The sequence below is a fragment of the Tiliqua scincoides genome, chromosome 8 (genome assembly GCF_035046505.1).
Source record: "Tiliqua scincoides isolate rTilSci1 chromosome 8, rTilSci1.hap2, whole genome shotgun sequence".
Lineage (NCBI taxonomy): Eukaryota > Metazoa > Chordata > Lepidosauria > Squamata > Scincidae > Tiliqua > Tiliqua scincoides.
Window position 1 is genome coordinate 23,028,683 of NC_089828.1, and position 24,680 is coordinate 23,053,362.

At 43.9% G+C, this 24,680-nt stretch overlaps 1 protein-coding gene and 2 pseudogenes across 2 annotated transcripts in view; 1 reads left to right on the plus strand and 2 right to left on the minus strand.

The window, feature by feature from the left end:
• THSD4 (thrombospondin type 1 domain containing 4) overlaps positions 1-24,680 on the minus strand; it is a 432,381-nt gene that overhangs the window by 152,156 nt on the left and 255,545 nt on the right. The window lies entirely within an intron of this gene.
• On the plus strand, positions 1,016-1,134 carry LOC136659875 (5S ribosomal RNA; annotated as a pseudogene).
• Positions 9,257-9,373, minus strand: LOC136659728 (5S ribosomal RNA; annotated as a pseudogene).

The following is a 24,680-nucleotide window of genomic DNA, read 5'->3' on the forward strand; positions in this document are numbered from 1 at the left end:
TGGAACAGGAGTGATAAGGTGATTAAGGGTAGGACCAGGTCAATTAGGAAATTGAGTAGCTGTGATTTTTTGGATCAGAAAAGCCTAGCTATAAAAACTCTTGTCTTGTCCTGACACTCAGATGGGAGTGGGCTTTGCAGAAGTCAGATGTGCTGTGGCACACTGGTGTGCCATGAATGGTCTGCAGGTGTGCCGTGGGAGTTTGGGGGAGGGTCATTCATTAGTAGAGCCATTGGGGGGTGTGAGCCCCCCACCAACAGCATGTTGTGCCTTGCCAATTGTCAAAAAACTGATGGTGTGCCTTGACAATTTTAGTACCTTGTCAGTGTGCCATGAGACTCAAAAGATTGAAAATCATTACTCTACAGAGTATAGGGAAAAACGTCGGCTTATAAGTCTAGATTTGATGAATGTGGCTGTGAAACCCAGGAAATGAACCTCTCACTATGTGATAGTTGTGGCCACAGAATCCTTCGTTCCTAAATTGTCTCGCTGTTTCAACTTTTTCACAGCAGTGCTTGGATATTGTGTGTGTAGAATTTGTTCAAACCAGCTTACTTATTTATTGAATACATTTATATTCTTGCCTTTCTATATTGTCTTTGCAAGGTAGCTATCAACATTAAAGCTGTACTAGAAACAATTACACCCAAAATAATAATTGAAATATTTCACAGCAATACAATACAAATGTATCTATGTGACAGATCAGAGACTGTCACCGAACATTTGAATGAAGAGCAGAGTCTTCAGTAGGCATTTGAAGGTAGACAAGAAGGGGGAACTTGATGGACATTTGCAGGAAGGCGGTGGTGCTGAGAAAGCTCTGATATCCAACCTTACAAACTTTAGCTGCAGACAGAAAGTAGAACTTGTGAAGCAGATGTTAATTCTCAGGTAGGTACATTTGGGTGAATGCAATCCTGGAGATAACACAGGCCAACACACATTTCGCTTCCTTAAACGTTACACCAATTCCTAGGTATATTTGGGGTGCCAATTCCAAAAATGGCATCCGTTTTGCCCTATTACCCTGCACATGCCCAATCTCGTCTGATCTCGGAAGCTAAGCAGGGTCAGGCCTGGTTAGTACTTGGATGGGAGACCGCCTGGGAATACCGGGTGCTGTAGGCTTGTACCATAGTCTTTCGAGGCTGAAGGTTGCCAACCTTTGCCCTATCACGTCTAGTTTTGGAGACACAGCATAGCCTCTTTAGTGAATGAGGAAGCTGCTTGAACCATTCACTAATGAGGCTATACTATATCTCCAAAACTAGATGTGATGGGGCAAAACAGATGCCATTTTTGGAATCGGCACCCCAAATTCATATCAAACCACCATAAAGTTTGGGAAAAACTTTTCTGACCCTCAATTTTTTAGGCCTGTGTAATCTGCTCCCAGGCCCTTCAAGAGCTTTGTCATTCAACACCACCATTTTGAAGTGTATCCAGAAACATGCTGGTGAGCAATGGAACTAGAACAACATTGGGATAATTTGTGATGTCACTGGTACCCTTGCTAACAATCTATCAGCTGCCATTGGGATCAACGGAAGTGTTCAAACTGTCTTCATGGAGAACCCCATGTACAGCATATTGCAGTATTCTAACCTGGATGTGATTAGTGCATACGCAATCATTTCTTTAGCTCAATCTTCTGCCTTTCCATCCAGTTTAAAGAACCCTCAAGGCAGCTCTAGGTTAGATGATATTCCCACTTGAGCTGATGACTAAGCATGCGTGAGGTAGAATATTCGTGTCTGGGCTGAACCACTGCAGGTAGGGACCAAAAGAATGGAAAGTCAGTCAGCAGCTGAAGGAGGGAACTGTTGGATTCTAACTGCTCCACCATCCCAGAGTAGAGAGGCCAGGGAAAGGGGGGCCATTGGGGAAACCCCCCTCCCAAGACAGCACAAAACCCCAGGGATTCTTATTCAAAATCAAAACCACAGTAGCATCTGTTAAAGCAATCAGATGTGACAACCCACTGAATTATCTGTGAATGTGGACTGGATAGGCAAGAGTTGAAAGATAACTAGCTTATTATAAAAAGCTTATTAAAAGAAGAAAAAAAGTGATCAGATTGATACACTAAACAGAAACCGAGATGCTACTTGAGAGCAAGGCATACAGACTCCCCAAAAAGCTCCTAGTGAATTTTGCAAGCTGGCTTGGAGTGAAAAGAAAACAAAGAAAACAAAGCAAAATAAATAATTCCCTGACATGTCTAGCTAGGATTACAGTCCCTATAGCTAAGCTACTTACATTGTCCTGCTCTCTACATCTATTGTCGAGTAAATGGATGTGCCTTCTATGAACCGACATTGGATATTATAGTAGACCAACAAAAACACACACAGGCATCTTTGTGCTTGATCTTAAGTAATCTTGGTTTGATGATGTCCTACCAGACCGGAGGAGTGGAACCCACCTGACCTCTCCATCCCACCACTCCATCTAAATGGACAGGTTTAGCTTCCCACTCAGTCAACTCCAATGGAGGGTTCACTACTTCAGATACGAAGGAGGACTCTAAATCCACAAAAGTGCATGGCTGGCTGATAATGCCATTTCACCCAAAGGACAAAGGATGTCTCAGCAGTTTTTTTAAAGAAAGTTGGACCTGCATAGGAGCTTCTGGGGCATTAGAAGTGTCTAAAATAAGGCAGATAATAGGGAGAAAAACAGGGCATTCATCACAGCACCCAGTTTAGAAGTTGGCCTTCTTCCTTACCCAAGGCTGCTTTTGCTCTGCTTGTTTGCTTCTAAAATGTTGCAAACTCTCTTCATTGACTTTTCATTGGGCAAAAAACAAACAAAAAAAAAACAAACCCAAAATCATTACCTTATTTTTTTTTTTAACCTGGTAGAGCAGAGATGTTATGAGGAGCATGTAAGAGGTCCTCAGTTGTCACCTGCCCAGACTTGAGTTGGAACGTTTATTTTGCCTGGACATATTCCAGTCTTCTATATTCTGATGACAGATTCCTGGTTTCTATCCCAGGTTCCCCCCACCCCCCCAAAAAATCTCCCCCTTTCCTGACAGCAGTGAAGCAGCTCATGACGAACAAAAGTCCATTTATAAGACACTTGCCACCCCCTCCCCACCCCAGCTCCCCAATTTGACTTCAAACAAAGGACAACCTCACTTTGAGTTAACTTTTCATGTTATCAAGAAAAAAACCATCACAAGGACTAATGTTTTCAGAGCTCTATCTTTTGAACCCATCTCTTCTCAAAACAAACCATTACAATTTTTAGCATGCTTCTTTTGCCTTTACAGTTATTCTAAGGATATCCCTTACTCTTCTTACTATTTTCTCATTGCGTCAGCCATTGCCTCATGGACTATGGCTGGGCTTTTTTTATGGGCCTCATAAAAAAGATATCCATTGCATCTAGCTCTGAAGTTAGTTTTCTGGAAAATTCTGAAATAGGACATTTTCACAAAATTTTCTGAAATTTTTTTTCTGATATCATGCATAGGGATTGGTTGGCAACCTTCAGTCTCGAAAGACTATGGTACAAGCCTACAGCACCCAGTATTCCCAGACAGTCTCCCATCCAAGTACTAACCAGGCCTGACCCTGCTTAGCTTCTGAGATCAGACAAGATCAGGCATGTGCAGGGTAACAGTTGCTGCATAGGGATTGGTTTCCGAGTTAGCATGTTTGACCTACTTTAGGAAACAAAACTTTTTAAAAAAGCACCACGTTAAAGGCACACGCTATGTACATCTCAATTAGGCTGAGATCCTAACCACACTTTCTTGAGAGTAAGCCACACTGAACAAAATAGGACTTGCTTCTGAGCAGACCTGGTTAGGATTGTACCCTCAGATTACTATCACAGGCTCTACCTCCTTGAAGATGCCCTAGAAACTGCCGTTAGTGCAGACCTGAAGAGCAGATGTGGCAACTTCACTGGCTGCCAGTTCATTTCTGGGCCCAACTCAAAATGCTGGGTTAACCTTTAGGTAGATCAGGATACCTGAGGGTCAGTCTCTTCTGTACATTCCAGCCTGCCTCTTAGGTTAGCTGAGCAGTCCTTCCTTTGGGTGCTGCCCATCAGATGTTGGGGATAGCAGTTGAAAGGAAGGCCTTCTCAGTGGTGGCACCATAGCTATGGAACTTACTCCCTGAAGAGGGGACAGCAATCCCCTCCCTTGATGTGCTCCAACAGGGATTAAAACATTTTGTTTGTTTTGTCTGGCCTTTTTTATTTATTAATGTCATTTTGACTCTGCTTTTATAGCTCCTGCCTTCATTTCCCCTTTTAAAAGCATCTAAACCAGGTGCCTTCATATCACCCTGTGGTAAGGAGTATGAGATATTATAGTACCCTACAGTGTAGGATACCATATAGCCCAGTGGTTCTCAAACTTTTAGCACCAGGACCCACTTTTCAGGATGAAAATCTATCAGGACCCATCAGAAGTGATGTCATGACCAGAAGTGACATCATCAAGCAGGAAAATTTTTAACAATCCTACCCACACTTACCCAGGAGTAAGTCTCATTTACTATCATTGTTCAAAGCATATACATAGTAGCTTTTTCAGAGTACAGAGCTGTAACATTTTCCTAAATGCAGTCACATCCCCTGGTAGCATCAAGTCTAATATATGAAAAATATAACATTGAAATGAATGGGGACCCACCTGAAATTGGTTCGTGACCCACCCAGTGGGTCCCTACCCACAGTTTGAGAAACACTGATCTAGCATTTTGGCATTTTGTTCCCACGGGGGGAACAGGGATACATTTGCTCCCTTATACACTGATTGCGGGAGAGGTTTCTTCCGATCCAACACAAAAAAGCTATAGTGGGAAGAGTGTCTGTGCTCTTTTCTGACAATTGGATTTTCTATTGCAAAATCACTTCAACTATATAAAGAACATGCTACAGAGTTTAAAGTTTGGATGCATTTAGCTATCCATTTATTGAAGAAAGATCGGATTTGAGGGTCCCATGATTGTTAATGCTGCCAAGAGGACTACGGTACTGCAACCTAATGGCCAAATAAAGCATTTGGCTGAAAATCACGACTGAACTGAAACCAAGATCAAAACACACTGGATTAAACATTCCACAGCTGGTGTAAGTGAAAACCAAGGCTCCTCCATCCCAAGAAGAAACATTAAAAATAAAACCAACAACAAAGCAAATTCCACAGGCATTCTCCACACTGCAAAGAACTGAAAGAGTCTAAGGAGAACTGATCCTGATCTTATATTACTGATTGGTTGGACAACATCTATAGCTCTTTGCCACCTCTTGTATAGAAATCTTGGAATCACAAAAAAAGAGGTTATGGGCATCCACAGTGCTTCCAGGTTCTGATCTTTTCAATGGGTGAAAATCCAGAGGACACTTAATACATAGTATGGCCCACTAAAATCAATGGGTTTTCAGAAGGGCTTCCCTAGAAAGGTAGGGCAAGGGGTAACAACCTGGTTGTACTAATGATTGAGACACCACTCCAGTCCTGTCTGTAGGCCAACAATGCCAAGAATGTGGCATTGCAACAAATCCTGCTACCTCTAAGGACATGTGCAGCCAGTACGAGTGACCTGCCATGCTCTATTTCAGGACCACAATGGGGAAACCCAAGAAGAAGACCAAGCAACAGAGGGCTGAGAGTTTAGACAGACCACAGCCCCTGCTGGAGGACACTCAGAGGAGGAAATGGTGGCAGACAACCCCTTCCTCCTCCATTTTCAAAGCCACAGGGAGGCTGTCTCAAAACACTTTAAGAAGCATGAAAAGCTTGATAAATTGATAAACTCGTTGGATCTTATTCAACAGAAGCAGTTATGGTCAGAGCTAGCACAGAAGCCATAGTATATCAGATGTAAGCTATCTTGTGTCTAGGCCGCTGGCATTGGGCTCAGGACAAGATGCCTGACTGGGACTCATCCTCCCTTTCCTAAATGCATTGGGAAAACAGAAATGCACTGAAACTGGATTAAAGCTGTAGTGGAAATGCAGCCCTGGATAGGCTGAGATTGAGGTAACCAAATGCATTTCGTAAAAGAAAAAGAAAAAATAAAAAAAGTTTTGTACAGTATAATTTGTTTTGTCATGGCCCAGACCCCCTAGAAGCCCAGGCCCTAGGGATTTTGCACCCCCTGCTTGCCCTCTCCTCCAGCCTGCTTGTGTCAGGTAGTTAGGAATCCAAGTACAATTAATTACTGCACTTGAGTAAAATACAGCATGGACACAATGAGCTCTGACAGCCAGGTCAAGGAAATAAGAAGGCACAACAGATCCATTACAAGTCTGGTGCAAATTGCACTTCCAACTCAAATGGGAGAAGAAAATGACCCTTTTCTTAATTAATGGAAAATTAAGAAAAAGGAAATGGAGACATGAAAACAAAAGTTTGGAAAACACTTGACCTCAGGCCACCTAGTTGGATGGTTTATCAACAAGAGGGAGTGGGTGGGATTTTTCCCCTCTGTCCTTCCAAACAATTGCCATATGAAAAGTCTGTTGCCCAGCAAAAATACATGGGTGTGGGGTTTAAGGGCAGATTTCAAGGACCCAACACTCAAAGAAATCCTAGCTGCTAATTATATGAGTTTTAGTGGATTGGATGGATTAATCTGCATATGAGTAAAAGGCACCATTTGAATGAGGTATTGTCTCTGAAGAGGGACACCCTCCACAGTAACAATGCCTCAGGCAGACCTTCAACAGGTGCCTACATAGCCAGTGATAATAGATTACTACTTACATAGCATGAATTTTAAGGTGACCACCTTAACATTTGTGAGCTCTTGTGAAAATGGTAGCTCAGTGGTAGAGCACATGCTTTGCATGTAGAAGGTCCCAGGTTCAATCCCTGGAATCTCCAAAGAGAGGTGGAAAAGATTACTGCTTTGATTGCTGTAGAGTGGTTTTCAAACTTTTAGCATCAGGACCCACTTTTTAGAATGAAACTCTGTCAGAACCCACCGGAAGTGACATCATCAAGCAGGAAAATTTTTAACAATCCTAGGCTGTAATCCTACCCACACTTACCCAGGAGTAAGCCCCATTTACCATCATTGGGTGCAATCCTAACCCATTTTCCTGCACAGGCATAAGGGCAATGCAGCTACTAGGTAAGGAAACAAACATTCCCTTATTTTGAGGAGGCCTCCGTGAATGCCACCCAACTGCAGAATGCAGCAGACATCCCACTGGCACAGCTATGCCAGTGCTGGAAAGTGGGTTAGGATTGTGCCCATTTTTAAAAGCATACACACAATAGCAGCCTGTTAAAAGTACAGATCTGTAACATATCCCCAAATACAGTCACATCCCGTGGTAGCATCGCATCTACTATATCAAAAATAAAATATCGAAATGAATGGGGACCCACCTGAAATTGGCTCACAACCCACCTAGTGTGTCCCCACCCACAGTCTGAGAAACACTGCATAGAGTATGCAGATTTTCCTCCAGCAAAAGAAACAAATAAAGATATGTTACCAAGGAGAAGGAGGAGGAACTAGAAGGTATTTGTAAGTTAAACATATGTAGATTACAACCTAACATAACAGGCAAATTACTCACAGGAAATCAAGTCCCAACACATTCTTGTCAGAGGTCTCCCATGAGTGTGAGGCTCACACACACACTGAAATCTTAAATTGACTCAACATCTACTCAGCTGGGGCAGCTTTTCTCAGAAACATCTGCACTGCGTCCCCTAATAACCCAGGTAAATCTCTGCAAGGGATATAGAGTGTTCCAAATTATTTACAGCTTTGCAAGTGTACAAAAACCAGAATGGCCCCTTAAAACGTGAGGCTTTCCTCCCAGGTTGCCCACACAAGTTGCTTTTGAAATGGCCTGAAGAGGTAGATTTACAAGGCTAGACGGGACCTTCTATACAATGCCTTAAACATCTGTTAGATGTCTACGCATCTAGAGTCAAGTCTGTGACTGTACTCAGTTTCACAGGGACTTTTTTTTTTACCGTAACAAGATAGGTAATTTTGTTTTCTGAGCTGCTTAAAGGTAAGACTGATCTGCCTTATCTGTCCCCCACCCCTTCCCCCAGGGACCAACAGAATCAATGGGATCAGGAACAGTGGCATAGCTGGAGGGGGTGGAGCACTCAGTCTGGCAGGGAAGCCTCAGCATGGCGGGCAAGTGGCCCCTAACTTCAGAACCATTCCTGGCGGGGGGAGCAAAACAGAGCCACATGGCTCCAAAGGGAGGGGCCGCCTGCCCGCCACACTGAGGCTCCCTGCTCCGCCCCCCTGTAGCTATGCCACAGATCAGGACAAATGAAGACCGCAACTTTATTATTTCCTGAACGACTCCTATATGAACCTGCTTGGGCACGGCACTCTGATCTTCTCCAAGTGCTCTTCTCCAGGAGACTCTTTTCCAAGTGCTCTGTCCTTCCGAGGTTAGGTAGGTGGTGACCAAGCAGAAGACCTTCTGCTAACAGCACCGCATTTATGAACTCTCAGATTGTGTTCTTTGTAACAATTTAAGCAGGGAGTCAAGCCATTAAAGTTTTGAGTGCAAGTCCAGTTCAGGTTCATCAGTATTATCAGTTCTCTGTTTTTGTTCTGGTTTAGAGGCAAGTTCTTAAATATCAATGAGGATGTAACCACCCCCCCACCCCCGCCGGGAAAAATCATCTTCCCTAATTTCTCCACATTTTTCTTCCCTATTTATTTAACATTGTTTTTGGAGGATGCCCTCTGAAAAAACTGTTAGGGTGAACTTCTGAGAGTTGTCAACCATCAGGGTTCCGTTCCCTCTCCAGAGCCTGTAGAAGTCTAAACCCGCAGGTAGAACATCTTGTGTCCAGTACACATGCATGTAAATAGTTGCGCATGATCGCTTAAGGCACCACACACAGTGCACAGCATGTCATTTTGTACCCTGCAGCTGCCGAGGTCTATTGGGTGAACTATTGAGAACCGTTTGGAGGAAACATTTGTTTTTCTAGTATATCATTAACCCATGGACAATCCTTCCCCTGGCTTTTAAATCTGTGGAGGACCAGCTACTGCAGAACAAACAAACACAGCGCATATAGAACCCAATGAAAGGGAGTGTGTGCATTCAGGCAGTAGGAGTTAAGTACAGTTTAACTCTTAACTCACTAGACTTAATAACTGTTCCTTCTTGGCTTTTGTTTCAGAGGGGGGTAAACACTTTGTTTAGGCTGGTTTTTCATTAATTTGTTCCCTTCCTGCTGTGTACATATGGTTGGCAACCTTCAGTCTCGAAAGACTATGGTATAAAACTACAGCACCCAGTATTCCCAGGCGGTCTCCCATCCAAGTACTAACCAGGCCTGGCCCTGCTTAGCTTCCAAGATCAGACGAGATCGGGCATGTGCAGGATAACAGTTGCTGTCAGAATATGGTTGTTTTAATTATTTCTGGTTTTATACTTACTGATAGTTTTATAGAAGCGGGGCCTCCGTATCAATGGATTCTGATCCATGCATCTGGGTCAACACAGGTCCCCCGACCCACAGTGAACAAGACTTGGCCCAACCTGAGCCCTCCAAAGGGAACTGGATTTCCAGATTGTCTGTGGTGCGTGATCACACGTCACAGCTCTTTGCCCTTCCCCCCTCCTGCATGCTTGGTAGAGATGAGAAAAGCTTGGTTGGGCCACTCTGGGAATGGGGCAGGCTACCTGCTGTGGGGAAGCATACTTTCTGCTCTCCGTTCAGCTCTATTGGGCAAGCCGCATCCTCTCTCCCTCTGTTCCGTCTGCGATTAGCTGGTTGCCCTTCATGGGAGCCGTATACTCCTTCCTTCCTTCCTTCCTTCCTTCCTTCCTTCCTTCCTTCCTTCCTCAGGAATGTATTGTACTGTACATGGAAAGCAGTGCAATCCAGCTGCCTCAACCCTTTGGGGTTGACCTGATAAGCTCTCTCTGTCTCTGATGGAGAGTAGCATGGAGTCAAGTTGGCAATGGCCATTGATTACTTGGGGGAACCAAACTGTTATCTGACGCAGTGGCCCACACACTTAGGGTTTGGAGTTAGGTTTGCCTGTTGCAGTTTTCAATGAAGTGGCTGGTTTAACCCAAGCCTCTGTTTCCCGTGCTTATTGGGGGGTGCACTGGTAATGTTCTGTCCAGAAAACACCAGTCTCCCTAACTCAAACCCCAGTCCTGGCCCCAAAGCTACAAATCTTTGGAGAAGTTGGGATTGATTAAAAAAAACAACTGCCAGACAAAATCAGCCCACACATCTGCATCATTTTTCCTACACTCAGATTTTGAGTTCAGTGCAGGTGTTGTGCAGCCCCAATATCGATAGTCCTGGCAAGTTGTGTGAGTTCATCATTATCTCTGGGTTTTAGCAGATATTGAGGAATTTGTGTGAGAAAAATCTTCTCTATCTGGGATTAATTACACGGATGTCTTGGGGCCCTTTTCAAGCTCTGTTTATTCTCAAATATTAGCTAGTTTTTTTTGGCTGATCTTTTCCAAAAAGAGTATTTTGGCAGCCCGTCCAGCCTTTGATTGGCTGAAAATATATGGTACTCTTGCTGACACCAGATCTGTGCAAGCGTTGGACACACGCGGGAATCTGGCAAATTCAAACAAGATTGCGGAGATTGCTATTAAACTCATAAGACAAACAGGCTGCTTGACTGAACACAAACTTTTCCAGTCGTGTACTGTATCTTGAGTATCTGAAGGTGAAGCACCCACATCTGAATACTGAAGCATCGTTCCATCTACCTTGCCATTGCCTGCACTAAGTGGAACTGGCTCTCTGATGATTCAGGTAAGAATTTTTGCCATGTCAAGCTTATACTGGGGATCAGTGGTGTCACTAGGGATTGCATCACCAGGTGCAAGAGGCTAGCTTACCAGCCCCCATGATGGACCTCCTCCCATGCACTGGGTGAGACAACGCCCTGGCCAGCGGGCATGGTGATGCACCTTCACCTTGCCCCTGCTGGTTTTTTGGCTCTATCTTTTGATAGAATAGAGGTATTTCAACATGGTTTGTTCCATTGCATTCTGCATGAAATTACGCATCGAATAATATATAACATGATGGTATTATTCAAAAACAACAAGATTTTTAAAAAAATGGTTCCGTAATGGTGTCACCCCCTGTGCATGTGGCCCACACTCTCTGCACTCCCTAGCGATCCCTCTGCTGGAGATAGAACCTGAGACCAATTGCATGAAAAAGCAGGTGACCTGCCATTGAGCATCACTTTTTCCCCTGCCACTCGATTCTGAATGTAGGGTGTCTGGGGTAGCGATCATAGCAAAGCGACTAACAATATAGGTATGAAACCAATGAAAGAAACAATAAGAACAGCAAACAGCAAAAGCAGCAATAAGTGAAAATCCAACAACAGAATAGCCTGATGCAGTGGTTAGATCTCAGAAGCTAAGCAGGGTCAGGCCTGGTTAGTACTTGGATGGGAGACCGCCTGGGAATACCGGGTGCTGTAGGCTTATACCATAGTCTTTCGAGACTGAAGGTTGCCAACCAGTGGTCCCCAAACTGTAAAGTAAATGGACGCCATGGGATGGCCTCAGTGGCCCCTCCAACCGCATCTCCTGGGTACCACCATCTTTCCTGGAGAAAGCTGTTTGCTTCTCTTTAATGTTAAAGCAAGTTTCTAGATTTCACAGTCAAGAGCGCGGCTCTCCAAAATCTGGCCCGTGGGTCGGATACGGCACCCTTCCTAATCCCTCCCCTCCCATGAGCGGCACTTAGCATTCTGCACTCCGTGGCTGTACAGGGACATTCTGGGCAGTCACATCTGCCTGGACTTCCTGTTGCCCAGCCTGCTGGGACACTAGGCAGTAGAAACAACTGCCTAGAGTGTCCCTGTGCAGCAATGGAGTGCAATAAGATGCGACACCGGCAGAAAGGTAAGCACTGGCCAGGACAGGGAGGGTTTTTCCGGGATGTAGCGGTCTCCAGTTTGGAGACTGCTGGTCGAGAAGATACATCACATGATGCAGGGAAAGTGGCCACCTGAGATTCTAGCACTAAGAGACTGGAGCTTGCATGCCCTGTGTGACAATCAACCATTCATTCCTTCTTGTCTTTATTTATGTATCCATCCGTCTATTCTAAAATGCAAGAGACATAGTCAATGACCGAATGATGCAGCCAGTCAAGACACAATCCACACAAGGCCTTGAGTTCTACATTCCTTGGGTAAGCTGTTCCAGTACATGATAAATGGCTTCCAGATGCTCAACGTGAAACTGCTCCACTGGTCTCTCTTCTCGCAGATGCAGCGTACATGTGACTGTTTCAATCATGCTCTTGTACCTGCCTTCATGCCCTTATTCTCCTTTCCTTGCTTATACCTTGCCATCTTGCCATGCTGATGGTGGTTGTTCAAATAATGAACAAACAATGATTGTGCAAAGCCTCTGACTCTTTTGGGTGGGTTTTTTGAGCATGTCAACTCTGCACATTTATGCAAAGCAAGAAAATCTGCAAACGTGTACTTGAGTTACATAATTCTGGATCAGTGGCATTGCACAGAGGGTGTGGGAGGTGTGGGCCACACTGGGTGATGTGCTTGGGGGGGGGAGGTGACACCACTACTTGCCAAAATTTTTAAAATCTTGCTTTTTTCATATAATACCATCATGTTATATATCAATCAATGTGTAATTTCATGCAGAATGCAATGAAACAAACTGTGTTGAAATATCTCTATTGTAGCAAAAGTTATAACCAAAACACTAGCAGGGGGTACATAACCATGCCCACTGCCAGAGCATTGCCCCATCCACTGCATGGGAAGAGGTCCAACATAGGGGTGATGTGCTGGCCTCCCTCACCGGGTGATGCAAACCTTACTGAAGCCACTGTTCTGGATAAGCACAGATACCTCAATAGGCTCAGAATGCGGTGAGTTTGCAAAAAAGTTTTCTTTCCCAGCAAAGCTACACAGAGCATCCCACATGTATTACTCACTGACTCAACTGGTTGCCAACATACGTCTAATTCTAAGTCTTGCCTTGGGCTTTGAATACTCCAAAAGGCCTATGATAGATCAACCATAGGGCCTCCTGCCCTATGAACTTGGTCATTCTTTAAGGCAGGGCTTTTCAAAATGGGGCATCGTGACACCCCAGCCAGAGAGCCCTGGCCACTTTCCCCTTAAGGACCAGGGGCAGGGGGGAGGCAGTGATGTAATCCCCAGGATCGTGTTGCTATTGTGTCGGGGCTGCAGGGACTGGGATGCACTCACCAGTCCCTGCAGCAGCCTGTTGGGGGTGTGAAGTCCTGCACAACTTTTTGCAGGGCTCCCCAAGTGAAAGCGCAGCAATCGCACTCCACTTCTGGTTTTACAACCTCCCTGAGAGTTTGAAAACCGCTGCTTTAAGATCTACAGCAGGGAAGCACTTCTCTCTCTGGCCCACCATTAAATGAGCAGGCAGGGAGAGTCACACGCTATTAAGACTACTGAACAGCAAAAATCAGCATTACATTTCTTCATTCAATTGTTGTCTTCTCCTGTCACCTCTTCCTATTAGGAAACTCATTAGATCCCATTTCAAGATGCAGCTCATTTCATGCAGCTCTTAGAGTGGATTATAATTGTTTAAGACAAATATATAAACATTGAAAAATGAGACTTTAAAAATCCCAGATAAATATAAATGTGCTAGTCTCACTTGGGTACCTTCAGGAGAAAGGTTGGATCTAAACAAACTATGCATATTTACTCAGAAAAATGTTCACTAAGACTGACTTCCAGCTAAATTGACATAGGATTGTAACCTTAATGTAGCATGAGCCACATACTGTCTTTCAGACAACCTTGGGGAAGATGGTGGCCTAGATATCAACATATGCCCCTAGGTTTTCTCAGTTTGCCTCCTGGTAATGCTTCTTCTCAGTTAATTCCCTGGATACCTGCTGGAGAGCACCTGTGTTTGTTACTATCTACTGAAGATCCCCAACTTGCAGGCGTTCAAATTACAAACATCTGACTTATGAATGGCCTTGGTTGTGGCTTAGAACGGGCACAGTTGTGAAGACATTTGCAAGAGAAACAAGGCGAGTGGCATGGAGACAACTGGAGCAAGCTTAATAACTTTGAAAATAGCAACCCCTTGTTGTCGCAGCGGGGAAAAACAGCAGCTCAGTAAAACTGGAGAGGGTCAGAAAGTTGAGGATTCCCAGTGGGCAGGACAAGAAGACGGAAGCAGACAGCATGGCCAATGCTGATGGACACAGGGAGAGCTGAGACACTGTGAGCCACAGGGGAGCATAAATACTGCATGAGGAGAAAGTGGGTTCTGAATGGAGGCGACTCTAAAACAGAATAGCAAAACACAGCCAGTGGAATAGCTAAAGGCAGGAAGCAATTGCCCCAGGCTCCACGCTTGGGTGGGCATCGCGGGGTGTGCCTTCCCAAGGCCTGCCAGAGGCCTTAGAAATGCATTTCCAGTTTGCGAAAACCCGAAGTGTGTTTCTAAGGCCCCCAGCAGGCATGGAAGACACAGTAAAAATTCTGCCCCAGATGCCAGATGGCATAGGTACGCCACTGATTTTTTTTACCACTACCGAGTAGGAAAGGAAACGGGTGAGGATTAAGACTGAACTTGATCCAGGCCACCTGAGCTTGATCCAGCTGTCATCTCCTTTCTTTAAAAAGCAAACACAAAGAAAAATCTTACAGCCTTATCTTATATTTTAATTATAATTGCTCTCTTGCAAATATTTTATTCTTTAATTGCCCTTTTTTAAAGTTTATAAGCTGCTTTGGCATGCCTGTGATGGAAAGATACATATAAATGGAGTAAATATAGAACTGCAAATGCCCCATATGGATGTCTGTGGATGGGAAACAGGTCTCAGCTAGGGAGGCAGATGTGCTCATGCTCCCTTCCACATAAATGGACAGGATGGGGAACAGGAATTGACAAATCTGGTCCACTGTCCTTGTAAAAAAAAAAATTTTTAAGGCAGATTCTACTGAGTTGGCAACTGACTATGAAAAGAGGAAGCAGAAAGTTGTCCCGGGAAATATAGTTGAAATATATGATGTGTGACTAAACTGACTGGCTAAGGCTGCAATCCTATCCACACTTTCCTGGGACTAAGCCCCACTGACTATATTGGGACTTACTTCTCAGTAGACATGTATAAGATTGGGCTCTAAATGGCTGCTTAGTCCTGTCTTTTAAAACTGATAGGTTTAGCAGCTATTCTAAGAGTTGTTTGCTTCCCTGAAGGCTTGTAGAACCAAGATGAACCATCAGAGCTATAGTACACACAGAACTGCTATATACCACTATATATAGACACCCAATTAAAAAAAAAATTACAGATCCCATTGGCCTCACACAGCAGTGCAACAATTCATAGGTAGAAATGCCAGAGACTATATTTTGAGAATTGTATAGTTTTTTCCAGTCTTCTTTCTTAGCAAGCATATTAAAGTCAAGAGGCAGGAAAACAACATAAACTAATTTTATTAACTGGGGGAGTTCATCATTAGCATGGGAGACCTGATGCCTACTGCACACTTTTGAAGTCCCTTTGATGCATGTCTCTCAGCAGTGCATTCAAACTTGTTTTTCCGCATTGTGCATTACAGCTGTTCTGCCTGGCCACCAGCTGATCATGTAAAGTCAAGTTTTGTATTCAGACACTGTGTTCTGAGTGCATGGTTGGCAACCTTCAGTCTCGAAAGACTATGGTATAAGCCTACAGCACCCGATATTCCCAGGCTGTCTTCCATCCAAGTACTAACCAGGCCTGACCCTGCTTAGCTTCCAAGATCAGACAAGATCGGGCATGTGCAGGGTAACATGGGTGCTTAAGGAAGAAACAAATGTTCGTTCCACAGTTTGTGAAGAAGACAGAACTGTTTAAGAGAGTATAAGATAACTCTCCTAGGGTGAAGATGGACCAGTGGCATCACTAGGGGATGAAGGGGGTGTGGGCCATATAAGGTGACACGCATGGGGGTGTGACACCACTGATGGCCAAAAAATTTTAAATTTCGGTTTTTAGGAATAATACCTTCATGTTATATATCATTCAATGCGTAATTTACAGTGGAATGCAATGAAACAAACAGGGTTGAAATATCTCTATTCTATCAAAAGTTATAGCCAAAAGTTTAGTGACGGCAGAGCAATGATGCATTGCCATGCCCAGCACCCAGGGTGTTGCCACGCCCACTGCATGGGAGGAGGTCCATCACAGGGATGACGTGCTGGCCTCCTACACTGGGTGATGCAAACCCACCACTGAAATGGATCCTGGTTGCAAGGACCATCCAAGATGGAAATCCCTGAGACCACTCTCCTGAAGGACCAGCGTCATCCATGGCTGGGGCCCTCACACCCTTGCATTGTCAATGGTGGTAGTGATCCAGGAGGGATTTGCGGAAAAGGAAGAAGTCATGGCTCCAGGCCAGTGGACTGCCCTTTTCAAATATTACTCTCTCTACAAACAGCAGGGGTCGAAGGAGTCTGTACCACAGGTCTCTGAAGGCCCCAGTTAGCTCTCGGATGGTGTTGGATGAAAGCGCTCCCTGTGATTTTGGAGTGGTGGTCTAGCCCAGCGGTTCCCAAACTTACCCTGGTAACAGTGCCCTGTTCTTTCATGGCGCCCTGTCTTGGCCGTGCTGTATCATGGGAGGACAAGATGGCCACCAGTACTCCCCCATGATTGCATAGGAAATTGTGGGAGATTGTTGGGTGATCACAGGTGATCTCATGCAATTTCAGCCTGGCCAAGATGGCGGCACCCGGAGACCTGATGCCCATGTGAGTCTGCCACCGCATCCTGTGGCACTGTGGTGCACAGTTTAGGAAAACACTATCCTCCATCATTCCTTGTGAAGTTCTACTTGGGGCAGGTACAATATTATCAGGGTTTGCCCTCTGCCAGGCCATCACCAGAGGCAACCACCTCCAATACCCTGGAAGGCCTGCTGGAGGGCAGGAAAACCTAATTTATTTATTGGAGCGCTCATAGGCTCTCCAAGCGTTTTATAATAAGCTATTCACACAAATATAATCACACTCAAGACTCGTTTCAAGAACAGAAATAGCATGGTTTCCACCATGGTGCCGAGATTATTCAGCAGAATTTTCTGCCCTAAACCTTTGTCTTCCTCGGTTACCATCTTTTTGCTCTTCTGAAAAATGGTGACCTTCTTTCCCCCCCTTCTGGTAAATCAGCTGTCTGAAATGTGTGTAACTGCCACAAACGGACTACATTATACACATTTTCCTAAAGTTAACAGAATCAACATTGTACCTAACAATTAACACACGCCACTACTTTCCCTATTTTGGTATGGACTACTGGGGAGAAAGTAATCGTTGCAAACTTAATTAGACATACAGACTCCCTCCAGAAGATGAAACCCAAGTATTTTGCTAGTGACTTTCATTGTGTCAGGAAATATTTATGGTGGGTTTAGATGGTCTAATTTAAGAGACAGACTGTGGAAACAATTCAAAAACTCCCTTAATTACCCCGTGCCTTGAAAGAAAGAAATATCTGCCTTGCTGCTAGGGCAGTGAAAGCTGATTAGATCACACCTAATTAAAATGGTAAATTTTGATTAGCTCATGGCCAACTTCGGGCTCCCAATAACATTCCCACTGTTTAAGAGTTCCATTAAAAATATTTGGGAATATTTTACATTTTTGCACTCTGGCTCGGCTTCCAGGGGAAGCAATAACAGCAGATGTGGGGTCTGAATCCATTTATAATGTTATTTCCTATTATATTTGCCTCCTCCCCACTGCTTTTCCTGCCTGGGCTCTGCCTCTGTGGCACTGACATTTTAATTAAACCACAGCCAGTGTGATACAACTACATCACTGTGAGCTTGCTAAGCAGCTGAATGCCATAGGAGGTTTGGTGTAAGCGGTGCAAAAAATATGTGGCTTGAACAAGAACTCAAAGGGAAGGGAGGTAGGGACTAGCAAAATCCAAAAATCAAGCAATTAGAATTGGTTTTTGAATAGCCTTGGGGTTTGAGGAAGTTATCTGATCCTTTGGCGACCCACCAAAAATCAGGTTGCGACTCACCAGTGGGTCCTGACCCACAGAACCACTTCTGACTTACATAGGATTGTGCTCTGAGTGTCCCAATTTTCAGCAAGTTCCTTATTCATTAGAACAAGCTTGATGAAAATATAAAAGGTGCTTCATATTCTCATTCAAGCACTATGTGGAACACAGAAGCCCTACCTAGAGTTGGTGATGAACAAGACAAAGAGGAAACGGTAGGGGACCGATATGATGGACCAGTGGTAAGCAAAAGAGAGGATAGTGAGAATTCAAAACTGGTTTTAAATTTCTTTTTTTTATTATTTTGAGCCCAATTCTGAATTCAGAAAACCGTTGCACTTCTAATATTTTTGGGATTGTGATGGGTGAACATCTTCCCTTCTACAGTCTCCCAACCCCCCATGAACCCCTTTCCATAACAACCTTTTCACTTTCCTTTATTCACCTGGAACCTGGGCAGCTGTGGTAAGGCTTCTCCGAAGACTTCTTCCAAAGCTTCTGTCCCTTAAGCCTAGAATACAAAACAGTAGCACCCCGGGAGACAAGTGACCTGGGGAATAGTGGTTGTAATAGACTTGAGCACCCTCAAAAACTTTGCTTCTCTGGGGTCCTTGCACTCAGGACATTGCTGTCACGTACAGGCCGCGGGAAAGATGGGAGGATTTAGACAAAGAAATCTTACCGGTGCTGCCCTGTCACTCCTGTCACTGCTAAACAGTGGTTCCCAAACATTTGAGCGCCAGGACCCACTTTTAAAAACAACGTTCTATCAGGACCCACCTAGGTTTACCAGACTTTTAAAAAAGGAGATCTAGAAAGAAGTAATATTTTATGTATTTAAAGTAATAACCAGAAAAAGACCCTCAAGCTTTTAAAACATGCATTTAAAACACGCTTGCAAACTGCAGAAGCTCAGCTCCTTGCAAGGTAATTAGCAGCCACAGTATCTGATTTTTGAGTAGCTTCAGGGCTTGAGGTAATTATCTGATCTTTCCATCACCCTTTGGCAACCCATCAAAAATCAGGTCACAACCCAGCAGTGTGGCCCGACCCACAGTTTGGGTACCACTGCACTAGACAGAAAGGGCAAAGTAAGGAGAGCCGGCCTAGCTAGCAGCAGTGACAGGACAAACCTCAATATAAGACAGTTGCAAAGTTTGAAGGGTCTGGGTTTAGTATGTATTGTTGTCAGGCTTATTGAACAGAGGGTGTTCAGTTCATATGCCAACTTCTAAATTTTGAATTCACTCCTACATCGGGGAAATAAAATACGGTCAAACTACGCAAGCTGTAACACATAAAACCAAATGCATCAGCTGTTACCTGTAGAATGCCAACTGGTTAAGCAATTGGATACAGTTTGGTAGGTCACAACTTATACAGGTCTGATCTAACAAAAGCTTTGTTTGTTTTTTAAAGTGAGCCTCAAAGGGGAATTGGGCTAATGAACAAGGAAGTCAAGACACTTCGGGCATGGAGAGGCAACAATGACAGTAAAAGCAGAGACATTAATGGCAGAAAATAAAGGTTATAGGTTTCTCCAAGTAGAAACTAGGTCTTCTCTGGCTCAGACTGAAATCTGAGTCAGATAAAATATAATTCAGCTCCTCTCTCTCTCCCTCTCCCAAACCCCTTCCCTACTCTCCCCTATTCACTTGCTTGCCTTGCTGGCACTCTGGCAGTGAGAAAGAGAGAGGTATATCTCCCCTGCCCTTTGTGCTAATGGTTGGCAGTACTATGAAACTGCTGGGAAATGCAGTTTCCCTAGTGCTTCTGATGGATGTTGGGAGCCATAGGAAAATTACATTTCCCAGAGCTCCTGGTGCCTGACTCATTACTGGCTGCATTTTTTTTTTCACTAGAAAAAATGCAAAAGTGACATTTCCAGCATGTTACTAGCATCCTTCCAGCATGTCTATTTTAAAAAAACAACAAAATGGTGCCCCATGATTAAAATCAATTCGATGGAGGTTACCATGTTGTCACCATAAGCTGCAGACACCATGGAGGCCACTGTGTTCTTGACAGGTTCCTGCATTTGTTTTCATAGAAAAGAGGTAGAAGTGAGGTAAGAATGGTGGCACCATCTTTTCTAGCTTCAAGATCACTCAGAAAAATTCTAGCACGGCCAGCGTGCTAGAACCTGAAAAAAAATAGAACGTGCCTCTAGCATGCTAGCAGCTTTAAAAAAACAGCTCTCTGGTGCTAGAAGCTGAAAAAAAGTATGCAACCACTGTAACAGCACCAGGTGCTGGGGTGCAAGTGAGATCTTCCTCTTTCCTAGCACAATCAGGAGAATGGCATCAGCAACAAGGTAAGCAGGTGGTTTCAGTGGCGTCACTAGGGTTTGCGTCACCCGGTGCGGAATACCAGTGCGTCACCCCCACGCAGTAGGCAGGGCAACACCCCAGGTAGTGGGCATGGTGATGTACCATCACTCCGCCCCCACTGGTTTTTTGGCCGTACCTTTTGACAGAACAAAGATAGAACACATTCTGCATGAAATTACGCATTGATTGATACATAACATGCTGGTATTATTCCTCCAAACTGTGATTTTAGTGATTTTGGTCACTAGTGGTGTCACACACACACACACACACACACACACACACACACACACACACACACACCTGGGTGTCAACTTACTAACACCTTATTGCAGCAGTTCTCAAACTTTTAGCACTGGGACCTACTTTTTAGAATGACAATCTGTTCAAGACCCACCAGAAGTGATGTCACGGTGGGACAGCATCAGGCAAATTAAAATAAATAAGTATAAATAATTAAAGTAAAACAAATAATTAAATAAGCAGAAGCCAGCCCTGGTCCACCAAGTGAATTTCCTCTGTAGCCTGCCTGCAATAACAACACTGCCCTCTAAAACCAGTAAGGTTTTCAGCCCTACCCAGTGCCCAGTTCAATTTAAGAACTTCTATTTAAACTAGATCACTGTCAGGATCCACCTGGTTTTGCAAGTCTCAAAAAAGTTCAACTTATCAGCTGAAGCCTCTGTTTTGATCCTTTTTAGTGTGTGTGTGTGTGGGGGGGGAGGCTGACATCTGGACTTGTTTAGCTCCAGGTACATAGGATCAGGACCATTCTGGTAGCCTTGCACTCTCCTTCACCTGATCTTCCACACCAGCCAAGGCACATTTGCTTACTCGCGAATAAACTCAACCCTGAGGCTTAGTTTCGCTCAATACATTCATCTGCTTGCAGGGAGGGACTTCCTTCTCAGGTGTTTTTGGGGGCTGCATTCATTGGATCAGGACCATTCTGGTGTTGTTGGACTCCTCTCAGCCTGCCCTTTCTGAGGCACTAAGGCAAGTTCACCTACTCGCAAGTAAATGCGCGATACGGCTCACTTTCACTTTCCATAGGGATCCATGCATTTTTTGTTCTCCAGTTTTTTGGCCATAACTTTTGATAGAAGGAAAATATTTCACTCTGGTGTTTTGCATTGCATTCTGCTTGAAATTCCACATCCAACGGTATATAACATGATGGGGCTACTCCTAACCACTGTGATTTTAGCATGTCATCCCTCAGTGCGTGTCACCCCCTGTGCGCGTCACCTGGTGTGGTCCACACACCCCCAGCCCCTTAGCGACGCCACTGGGTGGTTAAGTAGAAAAATGGAAGGGGTTTGAATTAAGGAGGGTGCAATTAAGGAGGGGAATTATAGGCACACTGAAGGTTGAAGAGGAATTGGGCCCATTTGTTTTGAATTGACTAATAAAAAGCTAGCCAATTTCCCAATCTTTCCCAAATACGGCTCAGCTTATTCCAAGCCAATGTAAAGTGAACTGGGAAGGGGGACTTCACCCATCACTAACTACTACTCCTACAGATGTTCTGGAAATCAGAGTTACTATTGTATTACCCTAGTAAAAAAGGGCAAGGAGAGAGTCTCATTACAGAATAAAAGATATTCTATACTTTAATAGCTGTTCACTTATATTTCACAGGCCTGGATGAATTTTCTTAAGCGTTTGGTCGTGGAGCTTGGAAATTCTGCTCTCTCACAAAGCAAATTCTGAGCAAAGCAGAAAAAAGGACCTCGTTCAGCAGCTTTCGCTGAATGGAAACCCAACAAATTACCTTGTGTGTTTATCCAAGGGGAAGTATCACCCCTCTCTCATTATAATTAAAGCCTTCACTTGAACAAAAACACACATGAGAACTGAGGTCATCTTGTGAAAAGGGGACTTGGGGGGGGTGTCTTCTTCTTGGTTATAACCTCAGTTCCTTAAGAGACCACCCAAGGTAATAAGAAAAAGCAACACTTTCTTCACATCCATTCTTTATATAAATAAAAGGGTGTGAAAATCAGGTTATGAGCAACCTTTTTTTTAAAAAAAAAAAAGTGTACTCTCCAATGCTTTCACACTAGCCATTTTCACTTGTTGACCTACTTTGTTCAATGACTTTGCAGAGAATCCAGATGTCTTCACAGCCAGATCTTTTTTTATTCTAGTGCTTTCTCTCTTGTCCTCGTACCCTTTTCCAGATCTGATTTGTAGCCTTGTTTTGGTCAGTAAAATGGAATTGCAGTGCCAGCTGGTTCAGAGCGGACTAGCAAAATGCACTATGGATGCTTCCAAGAACTACTGTGCCTTTCATTAAACACTTCCTCGAAGCTTCTGTCCCTTCTATCACTTTTTGTTCATTGTGGCTGGGAGATTAATGATGGAGTGCCCTGAATGAGTTAGCTTCTGTTCTTTGCAGAGTAAAAGGCTTAAACTACTGATTTTCTCTTGCTTTTTTTTTTTTTTTTTAATAAGGAAGGGTTCTTTTCTGCTGACGTTTTGAAATGTCCTTCCTTGGGGGTTGAGGGTGTTCTCTGGCACCTTCCCTGGTTTTTCAAAGACAGGTCATGATCTTCCTTTTCTGAGAAGCTTCTGAGTTAGATAGCCTTGCTGTTCATTTTTTTGTACTGATGATGTTAACTGCTTTGAAATGGTCATATGTATTTTAAAATTCTTAGCTCTGTGTAGTACTATGGATTTTTATTTATGAAAAGCAGTACAAACATTTAAAAAAACACACATACTGATGGCATTACAGATTTGATGGATGGTGTAGTGCAGTGTTTCTCAAACTGTGGGTCGGGACCCACTAGGTGGGTCGTGAGCCAATTTAAGGTGGGTCCCCATTCATTTCAATATTTTATTTTTAATATATTACACTTGATTCTGCCATGGCATGTGACTACATTGGGGAAATGTTACAGATCTGTACTTTTAACAGGCTACTCTGTATATGCTTTTAACAAGGACAGTCAATAGAACTTCCTCCTGGGTAAGTGTGGGTAGGATTGCAGCCTAGGATTGTCAAAAATTTCCTGCGTGATGACGTAACTTCCGGTCATGACATCACTTCCGGTGGGTCCTGATAGATTCTCATTCTAAAAAGTGGGTCCCGGTGCTAAAAAGCTTGAGAACCACTGGTGTAGTGGTTCTGGTATTGGTCTTAGACCCGGAAGATCCAGATTCAAATCCCCACTCAGCCACAAAGCTTCCTGGGGGACCTTGGGCAGTCACTCTCTCTCAGTCTCACCTACCACACAGAGCTGTTGTGAGGAAATAAAAAGGAGGATAGGAACTATGTACATCATCCTGAGCTCCTTGGAGGAAGGGTGGTACAAAGATGTGAAAAATAAATAATAAACAGCCTTGATAGCTTGTGTGGGTTTACATGCAGTAGGGGCTGAATTCATTCTGATGCCTTTCAGAAGAAATTGATCTGAGAAGAGTGCAATATTTCATGTGCTCTTCATTTAGTTTTGTCATGACATCTCTAATTCTGAGTCAGACTGATCTGAGATTCTTGGGAAGGGGGGTTCCCATCACTAGGCCAGGAAAAGTCTCTCATCTGTTTGATCATTCATCTCAAGCTGTGAATCTCAGGGTTAGGGAAGCGTGCCAAGTACAGTAGGCTGTTGCTAACCCAAGGATGAGGCAGAGAATCTCCATGCTCTTGGTATGCAAACTTCTTGCTTTCTGCAACTGGGTGGTGGTACGTAGGGGGAATCTCTCATTGTTCCTGAATCAGCAGGTAATTGATCCCATACTCTGGTGCCTGGCAGCAACACTAATTTTCTCCTACAGTTTTTCTTCATTCTGGCATGGACCAGTTTCAGAGCTCTAGAATATGCTGGTCTTTATGTGACATGGTAGACAATTTTATTCTTTGGTTAACTGTATTCTTTGATATAGAAAGATATTCAGTGGAGAGCAAAGCCAGACGTCTTAAATAAGAGACAGATGATAAAATCATTTTACACAAATCTGATGGGGATTACCAGAAAAAATGTACAACATTTCAGCAGGCTGCAAATTTTAATTCGGTTTATGGGTAGATTCATCAAAACAGTGGTTTAGATCAATTATCAAGGACTCCTGTTATTTACTGACTCTTGAGAAATTATGTTCTGCTTTTCTTGAGTAAGCCAAGATGGCTTACAAAACAAGTATACAAATATAAAAACAACAATAAAATAACCATCAATTAACAGAGCAACAAGCAGCAGAATTTCAGGTGGTGAAGTACTTGGACTGCAATCCTATTCTCACTTTCCTGGTTGGTTGGTTGGCAACCTTCAGTCTCAAAAGACTATGGTAGAAGCCTACAGCACCCGGTATTCCCAGGCAGTCTC